Genomic DNA, 9,017 nt, shown 5'->3' with positions numbered 1-9,017 from the left:
TGTGTATGTGTGTGTGTTTGTTTGTGTGTGTGTGGAGGGGTGGGGTAATTAAAATAAGCTTTGTAATCTTTCCAGATTATATATTGTGACCATTTATCAGTTGTTTATCTGTGAGTGCATGTGATTGAGAAGCTGTACTTGAAAGTTGCGGAGAAAGCAGACCTGTCTCATTTCATTAAAGGGTTCTGAATGCAGACATGGCAGGCGTCTTCGCCTGACAGTCAGTTATTTTACAGGCCTCCCTCTTCCCTCCCTCCTTCCCTCCCTCCTTCCTTCCTTCGTTCCCTCTGTGCTTTTCCATACATACAACCCTCCCCCACATCCTCAAACTATTGGGACTGTGAGAGCATCTTAATTAGGTCTTCATACTGAATTAGGCTTAAGTAACTCCACTCAAACCCCCATGAAGTAGAAAAACTACCATAAATCTCTAGAGGAAAAAAAACTCATAAAAATGGAGGGGTGACAAGAGCTGTGCTGATGGGTTGATCTATATAGCCTCTGCTCCTCAACTTGCTACAGCTAGACCCTCAAGTCCACCATATATCAGCCACCAGGGATGCAGAGACTTGTCAAAGGCTCAGCCTGTTACCTGCAAACAGCACAGAAAGAGCCCCTGTGTTTGGTTCTACTGAGTCACTACTATTAAAATACTTCCATACCTCCACGAAGCTTGGTGGTGTGAATGCCAACACCAGACAGATTTTTGATATATAGCCTTGGTAGGGGGCTAAAGTGAAGAAAGAAGGCATCTCATGTCCGCATGGTGGTAAAAGAAGACTGGTATGTCTTGGATTATTTAGAAATAAGAGTTCTTTGAGGACTTTATGGCAGAATCTTTTGGAAACCAATGTTTTGATAAAATATTATTTGAATTTTAGCACAGTTTAAGTACTAGTGCGTTGTGAAAGGACTCACCACTGCACATCATTGGAGCTACTTCTGTAATAAGTTTGTCCTCTAGGGCCTGGCTCTTTCAGGAACTGCCTGTCTGGCCTTTATCTTTCTAGGAGAAAGGGAAAGTAGTGTCACATCTTTAGTTCACTCTGTGTCTATATTTCAACTGATTTTTTTTTTGGCTAGAGTACATAGCTGTGTTGAATCCCTGCTCGTATACTGACCTGATTTCAGCTGTTAACTCCTTCTCCTTTTGTATAAAAGGAAAAGATAGTTCTCAGGAATTCATTTCCTCCTGTTCTCCTTATACACTTTATCCTGTTTCTATATATACAAGTCAAATATTTACAATTAATAACCTCAAAACTATGCATTTTTTCTTAAAGGATGTTTTTAAGAGCAGTGATCCTAATTAATATTTTTGCCTGCTTTTTATATTAAATATATATATGTCACTAGACCAAATATGCATTTCTTACTTAATGCTGTTATGTTTTAGTAATTCTTTGAAATATTACCAAGATTTTTTTACCAAGGTTTTTTAACCCTAAAAGTAAGCACATTTTAATACAATAACATTTTTGTGCTGGTTTTGTTGAAAGTTTAATTCTGATAAGGGTATATAAAAAGAAGAATGCTATTTAGCATAGTCTTCTCCATCTTACAAACACCATTTGCTACTGATTGGGGCTAAATAGATATAAGAAAAAAATCACTCAATGGAAAAGTTAATACATTTTATTTGTTTTTTTTTTTAAACCTACTATTTAATGTAGTAGTTATATGGAACATATCAAGTTGCCAACATTTTTTTTTTGGAAATAAATAAAATATGATTTTTATGCTTTTTACTTTAAGTATTAAATTAGGAATATTTAGGTTAGGTATATAAGAATAATTAGGTATACATTTTATTAAAAATTACAGTTGATAGGGAACATCTATTGTTCTTTGAAAATTATTTTATCTTGATTATAATAATCAAAATGCATTAATGTCATCCACTAATCAGTAAAACATATATAGTTTTGCTATATAGAAATTGTATAATTATTGAAATACTTACACAACTATAAACACACACAATTAGTTGCAGAATAAGTTTTCAGAATAGTACCTAGAACAAAAATCTGCTATATAAAATTGTAATGCTAGGAAAATAGTAACAAAATGATTGTTTACTCCAAAATTATAAGCTGTTGTTGTTCCATATCAACAGTGTAATTTATTTTAATTAGAAAAATATTTCACAAAGTTTGCAAATGGAGTGTATTCATATTGCAGAATGATTCTATTATAAATAACTCTTTGGCCACTTCTGTGGTTCTGCCAGTGTCTATACTTTTGGTGAAAATACACATTTGCTAAAATGTGTTAACGCCGAATGTGTGAATCACCATAAGCCAAGTATTCTGAAATATGCAAAAGCACAGGGAAGTGACAGTTGATAATTAATCAGTGATTTTTAGAGTTCAAAAAGTAATGAGAACTCATTTGATGAATCAAAATTAAGGAATCATATTGAATGCATGTAAAAAAAAACACCCAACTAATCTGCTAAAGAAATTACAAACGTACTTATTCATTTACCCTATATGGAATACCACTGACAAATGCAGTTGTTTATTCTGTCACCACCTTGAAGGAAGAGGCTCACCTGAGGAGGCTGTTAGGCTTATATAATGTGTCTAGTGGAAAATCTTGCTTAGAGACCCTAAAAGATTGCAAACAACTTCCCATATAATATGCAAACACACCTTTGTATTTGGGACCTGGGTGCAACCTACTGACACAACACAAGTAATTCTTCATTACTAACTGAATTATTCACAAATATAATGCCATTTCCATCTCTTTAACCCTTTACTAAAACTTGCTTTCCTGTAATAATCATGGTTTAAACTGATCTTCTTTTTCAAGCTGTAAACTGAACACTCTCCCTCTACTTTCTACATCCAATTTCTCTCTTTCATAATATAAACCTCGGTCCACACTCTCTTCCCTTTTCTGCATAGTTTACATATCTCTCACTATAATCTTCGTCTACACTCCATTCCCATTCACGTCAGAGCAGCAGTAGAAGTGAGAAGGAATCAAAGACACATCAGGGATTTTATATTGGCCCAAATGGCCACACAGTGGTGACAGGTTAGAATCAACATCCATCCATTTTCTCTCCCAGTGCACACACAGGCCACACACTCTCGCCTGGAATCTCAGACCCCCCTCCTTGTTTTCTCTCATTTTCTCACTCTCACTTTTTATTGCACTGTTTTCTCCTACTCTCATTCTGTTGGTCCGAAATATGAGCGGAGTGCTATAGGACAGCTGGTGGTAAGAGTTTTGGGGTTAGCCAAAGCAAAACACATTAAGCTGTTCTAAACAGGAAATTTCTTTTTTAATAGCAATAAGTACATTTATACAGGATAATTGATTTTTAGTACCACCATGCTACTTTTATATTTCCTGTTGGAAAACTAACTGTATATACATATAAATCCAAAGATTTGCATGTATATAAACATAGTTCTGGTTTTCAGAGTTTTTTTGTGCGTGGATACTATGGATAGGTCCATATGAGCTCCGAGGTACAAGGTAATCTGTGTGTGTGATTTTTACTTTGTGCTTGTGTCTTGTATTGTGCATGAGTGAGTGCCCTGCACATAGACATCAAGCACACACATGAAAGACAGCTATGTCCCCTCTATCTCCCCTTTGTTCTTACACTGGCCTGATCAAGGGCAGGCATTGTGGACTCCTTCAGCCTGGCCTTAACACACTTTCAAGCCGATGGTCCTCCATTACATCTTCTTCTTCACTTTCTTCTTCTCTCTCTGAAATTTACTTCTGTAATGTTTTTCTTTTCTGTGTAGGATAAGTAAAGAGAGCGAAGTACTCTGTCTTGTTGTGGGAGAAAAACTCATGCAGTGAGCTGGGTCAGGGTAAAGAGCTTCAGGATGCAGCGAGGCAAAGGTGGTCAGTATGGTTGCAGAATTAAATTGTCATCCCTTTGTCATTATGTTTTCCTCCCTGCTCTGTTTTTAAAGTGTCCTGAAACAAAGCGGCTGCTCTATGTTTCCTGTATTTGTAGTTATTTGCTTTGCTTTGTTCTGATTGTGCCAAAGCCACATTTTCTTTCAGCGTGGTTTTGGGCTCATAACCATGAAAAGAAGAAACATGCACATAGCGTGTGTATAAATATTTGGTTGATGGGTTAATTGTGGGTGGCCTTTTCTGTCTGGTATGGGGTATAGGGTTGTGTCCAGTGTCTTCTGAACCATTGACATTTATCTGCTGCAACTTTATTAGTTTTTAGGGAACGACCATCTGAAATTCATCCTAATAAAGTATACAAGAAATACTTAAACTTTATAGTTAGATCATTTGGCCATAGTACCACACACACACACACACACACACACACACACACACACACACATACACACACACACACACACACATGCATCTATGCAGACATGATCTGAGCATGTGAAAATGTATAAATACAATATATTTGTTATTTTATCTCTTTAAAATGTATATTTAATTATATTCCAACTGTCAGCTATTGCATGTAAACCCTGATTAATTATATAGATTATTATAATATATTATTATCATAATAAATATTATATTATATTATTACATTATATTATAAATAAGTATATAAATAATTCTAAAAAATCATTTTAAGAAAATAAAATCTTGAATGAGTTTTGTGTATAGGATTTGTTTTTTGCTTTATAGTATCAGTCGTAGATTTCTTCTTGTTTTATGAAATTGTGTCCAGCACAGAAGCACACCTAAATTGCAAATCCTAATGGTGTTACATGATGAAAGAAACTGCAGGCCTTTAATAAGCCACAGCATGTTTGATACATCTTTGTATCTTTCTGCTTCTAGCTGTGGACTCCTTTTCTCACTGTACCCCTGCTGTCCACAATCTACCCACTAGTAATTATATCCTTGAAATACATAAGAGTTCTACCACATTGTTTTGAGCATGCAGTATGTGCCTCTGTGAAGTTATTTATTCTATTCAGGAGTGGTTTGAGTGACAGAAGGGTCTCGGGATGTCAGAGGTAGGGTGTAAATACCCACTGGGCAGCTGGACATGCAGTCCTTGAACATGTGGGTGTAGTTTTGTGCGACCTGACCAGCATCACCCTAGCTGCTCCACTCTAATCATGGTCTCCATGTCCTCGAGCTAAACAATGTGGTCCGCAGACATTCTGGCTGCAGCCGAGAAACCGTTCTCAACCACATAAACTTCTTTTGTTTTACTGAACCATGCTGCTGACCCTCGGCTGGCCTCATGCTTACCCTGACCTCGGAGCTTCCAGCGCTGGACCACAACAACTTAACATTCTACAGGTCTCTCTCCTCCCTAAACAGCCAAGCACAGAGCCAAGCTTTTTGCCTGCACCTCTCATAGAGTTAAGGCAATCATTTCATTTCCAAGCAATAAATCTGAAGTGCTTTCGTTCTCCCTGCTCCTGGCTGGTGTATACGCGTGTGTGTCTGTGCGTGTGTGTGTGTGTGTGTGTGTGTGTGTGTGAGTGTGTGTGTGTGTGTGTGTGTGTACATAAGTGTGAGTGTTTGTTGGTTCACCGCGTGCCGCCTGCTGAGTGCACAAGCCACAGGTTGCGCATTTGGTTTTAATTGTGGCCATTTCAGACCTCTCCTAGCTCCCCCCTCGCAAATGGAAAGCACATGGGATCCTCCACCTGCCTCCATTCAGCTACTGACAGAAAGCTTACTGACCAAAGGAACAGTAGGACAGGAGGGATTTTGAATCATTTGTGTAGGTATAGGGAGTACCTCTAGATCTTAGAAACAGTAGTTTATATCTAAAATGTAAAATATAGCTTCTAGGAGATTAAATGGAATTTAGAAAACTAATGCTGTTTAGTGTCTAATGTTGAAAGCTGAGTGAAATGCAGCTCTGTGTCTCGCAGGCAGAGGGAGCAGTGATTCTGGGCCTCCTGTGGCTGCATGGGCCCCTTGTCAGTGAACGGTTTGGACATGTGTGTGTCTGTATGGCTTGATAAGAAACACATGCAATCTCGTCAAAGCGACTCCTCTTGTATGTTTCCCTTTGCTGAGGCGAGAACATAAACAAGCTGATTCAGATTAAAGAACACTTTGTCAAAATATTTAAACCCACACAAGCCAGGCTGAACTGAAATATCCAGGGGAATACGATGACTGCTGCCCCGTGAGATACCTGCCCAGAATTCTCGACAAAAAAGGTACTTTGATGATGAATCTGTTTCCAAGTCTGAGGCAATTATGTGCAGAAAAAATTAGTAAGATTGCACAAACCTTCCTAGCAGTAAGCTCTTTCAGTTCAGGGAAATCAGACTTGTAATTATCAGAAGATTGTTTAAATACAGCATGCGTAATATAGCTTTGGAGATAAAAACTTAAAAAATACATCACAAATTGTTTGAAGTCTGCTATGGAAAGGCGTCTAGAAGTTATATAGCCAGCTTGTAAAATAAATAAATAAACAAACTAATAAATGGGGTTAGAATTACAAGAACAACTGTATGATGACTTAAAGTCATAAAATCAAACGAGTGTGTGTAATTTAAACAATCTGGGAAAATGTCAACAAAAACGTTACTGATGTAGTGAAGGATATTTTGGACGTCTTTTTGTTTGATCACAAAATACATTTTAAAAGGGATGTCTTTGCTAAATGTAGTATTCTGTAGGACATATTAGCAAGAAGTAGTTTTTTAGTTAACTTTACTAGAGGATAGAGCTTGTGTTGCCATTTTCTGTACAAAACATCCAAGCATAGACATATATTTATCCACCATTTTATGATTATTATAATTATTATTGTTCTTGTTGTTTATTTATTTATTTGTTTGTTTGTTTATTTAGTTAGTTTTGCTTTATTTATTCTGCAAAAATATCTGAAAGCATTCTTACTGACAAATGGGGACTGGGACAACATCCCATTATCATTTATTGAATATAATGTATATAAAGTAATGCCTCCTAATGTGCTTTGGATTAATGGCTTACAAATAAATTTCTAATTTTCCATGCCAGGGCCAGCGCAATCTTTAATTGGCAAAAATCTGTAGCAGCTGTTTGAAATCAGCTCCAAGTACTCATGATTGTCTTTATGAAGTGGTGCTTCCCTTCATACTACACAAACCAGCTGCCGTATAAAGATCATCTTCCATTTCATTTGGAGTCACTCAGCTCTGCTCTGAGCATCCCCCCCCCCCTCTTATTTATACCCCTCTGTTCCATTTAAGAAACCTCAAACCTTTCGAGGTCACTGCCAGCCAACCAAATGAGTTTTGAATGTTCCTGTTATTTATGATTAGGTATCAATTCACAGTACAAATCTCTTGCAGATGTTTGCATCTTCCCTATATGTATGTATGCATGTATGTCTGTGTATGTGCACCTGGTGTATGTCTTGTGTGAGTGTGTCTTGTATGAATTATACATACGGCAGGTGTTACTGTTTACCGCTGAGCTTTGCCTTTAAGTCATAGAGACACCCTCACTTTAGACATGTACATAACCTAAAACTTCTTACAGTTTAGAGTATAACTATATAACACAATTCATGTTTTTGGTTTTTGTATTTAAACTGAACTGGTGGTTTCTAAATTAACTTAAAAACATTTTTTCCTGCTAGCATTTCAGGTTTTATTTTCGAAGATGAAGGTGTTCTATTTTTAGTTTTAATACAGTTACACTTACCGAATGGGTGAAAAGCTGACCATGAGGGTGAATATATTTATTGAGTATTATTGACATGATTCAGAATGAGTCTGGGAACAAAATCCCAATTATCTATTTAATGTCACCTGTAGCTTATCTAAGAAGTATTGAACCCAAAGCTCCTCCTAACCAAGCAAGCTCTCCTAAACACCCCCACCCCTTAAAAAAACCCACAGAATGACAAATTTATCCAAATTATATAACAACTTTTCCTCCAAAATGTTAAATTGCAACAACAGACACGTGTGCTCCTTTCGTTCTGATTTGCATGATACATAAAGTCTGCTTACAGTCAATATAGACATGGTACATTGTGTCCCTTTGCATATGGGATGACCCATTCATCTTGGAATGCCCACCAGCACATACTGTTTGGTAAACCTAGGTTTTTTTATTAGAGAATATAGAGACACATATTCATATCTTCTCTTATTTTAATCTAAGGATGCTTGATAAAAACTGTAATGTGCTATCAGACCAGCAGATGGAGTCTTCAAAGCTCTGGTATGTCTAGTCAAACTGTAAAACCATCACACGTCTAACTGTCATACATAAATTTAATGTTTTTTTTTTCTTTTTGTGTGGGTTTCAGTGAGTTAGAAATTAATTGTATTTATTATTCAAGGCAAACAGTCGTTTTTATTCTTAAGTTTTTTTTTTTTGTACAATTTTACTTCTGCTTCAGCTGACGTGATTGTGAGCAGCCACTCAGCAAATAGACCATAAAGCACAACAGCAATGCATACACCACTCATGAACACATGTCCTCACATGCACATGTAACTCTGGCTGTCGTGTACGTTGAAGTGAAGCACGCACTCATATACACCACCCAGTGTGTACAGAAGGTGGAAAGGGTACGGAATGAGAATGAGACGAGGCTAAACGCTAAGGGATTCAAAGGACAAGAGAGGCAGCATGCATGACCTTGCTCAGCCCCTCCCTTTCTGCTCCAACATCTGGTTTGTCCATCGTTAGCCCTGGATGTGCTCCCTCTGGCACATGCAACCTTCCACATACACTTATTCAACACAGGATACTGAGCACACACAAACACACATGCAGAACTTTCCACCTAATGCCTTTTAACCTTCTGCCATGCCATTATGTTCTGCCTTTCTCATATGGGTGAAGTAGATCAATAATGTGAAAATTATGCATGAGCATTAAGGAGCAGAAACAATAGCTAGTCGTACCTGCACCCTTCCCCCTCTTAGTCCCTGTCTCCCTCCAAGAAGGACCCCAGTCTTCTCTCCAAAGCCCTGCCTTCCTCTGGCCTGACACACCTGCCCCTTGATCTTTTACAGCAGTTCAGAGGCAGGCGTTTTTCAACCCTTTATTTGGGATGTGTGTGACAGGCCTTA

The 9,017-nt window shown here is 37.5% G+C and overlaps 1 protein-coding gene across 1 annotated transcript in view; it reads left to right on the top strand.

Moving 5' to 3' along the window:
- The first annotated feature begins 6,065 nt into the window (after positions 1 to 6,065).
- The window catches only part of bahcc1b (BAH domain and coiled-coil containing 1b), a 99,520-nt gene continuing 96,568 nt past the window's right edge, over positions 6,066 to 9,017 (top strand). Inside the window, exon 1 of the mRNA XM_046854524.1 lies at positions 6,066 to 6,149. The gene's annotated coding sequence lies outside the window, so the exon portion shown is untranslated. The remainder of the gene's footprint in view (positions 6,150 to 9,017) is intronic.

Source organism: Silurus meridionalis, chromosome 7, assembly GCF_014805685.1.
Source record: "Silurus meridionalis isolate SWU-2019-XX chromosome 7, ASM1480568v1, whole genome shotgun sequence".
In the NCBI taxonomy this organism is placed as follows: Eukaryota; Metazoa; Chordata; class Actinopteri; order Siluriformes; family Siluridae; genus Silurus; species Silurus meridionalis.
This window is presented reverse-complemented; position numbering and strand designations above follow the sequence as displayed.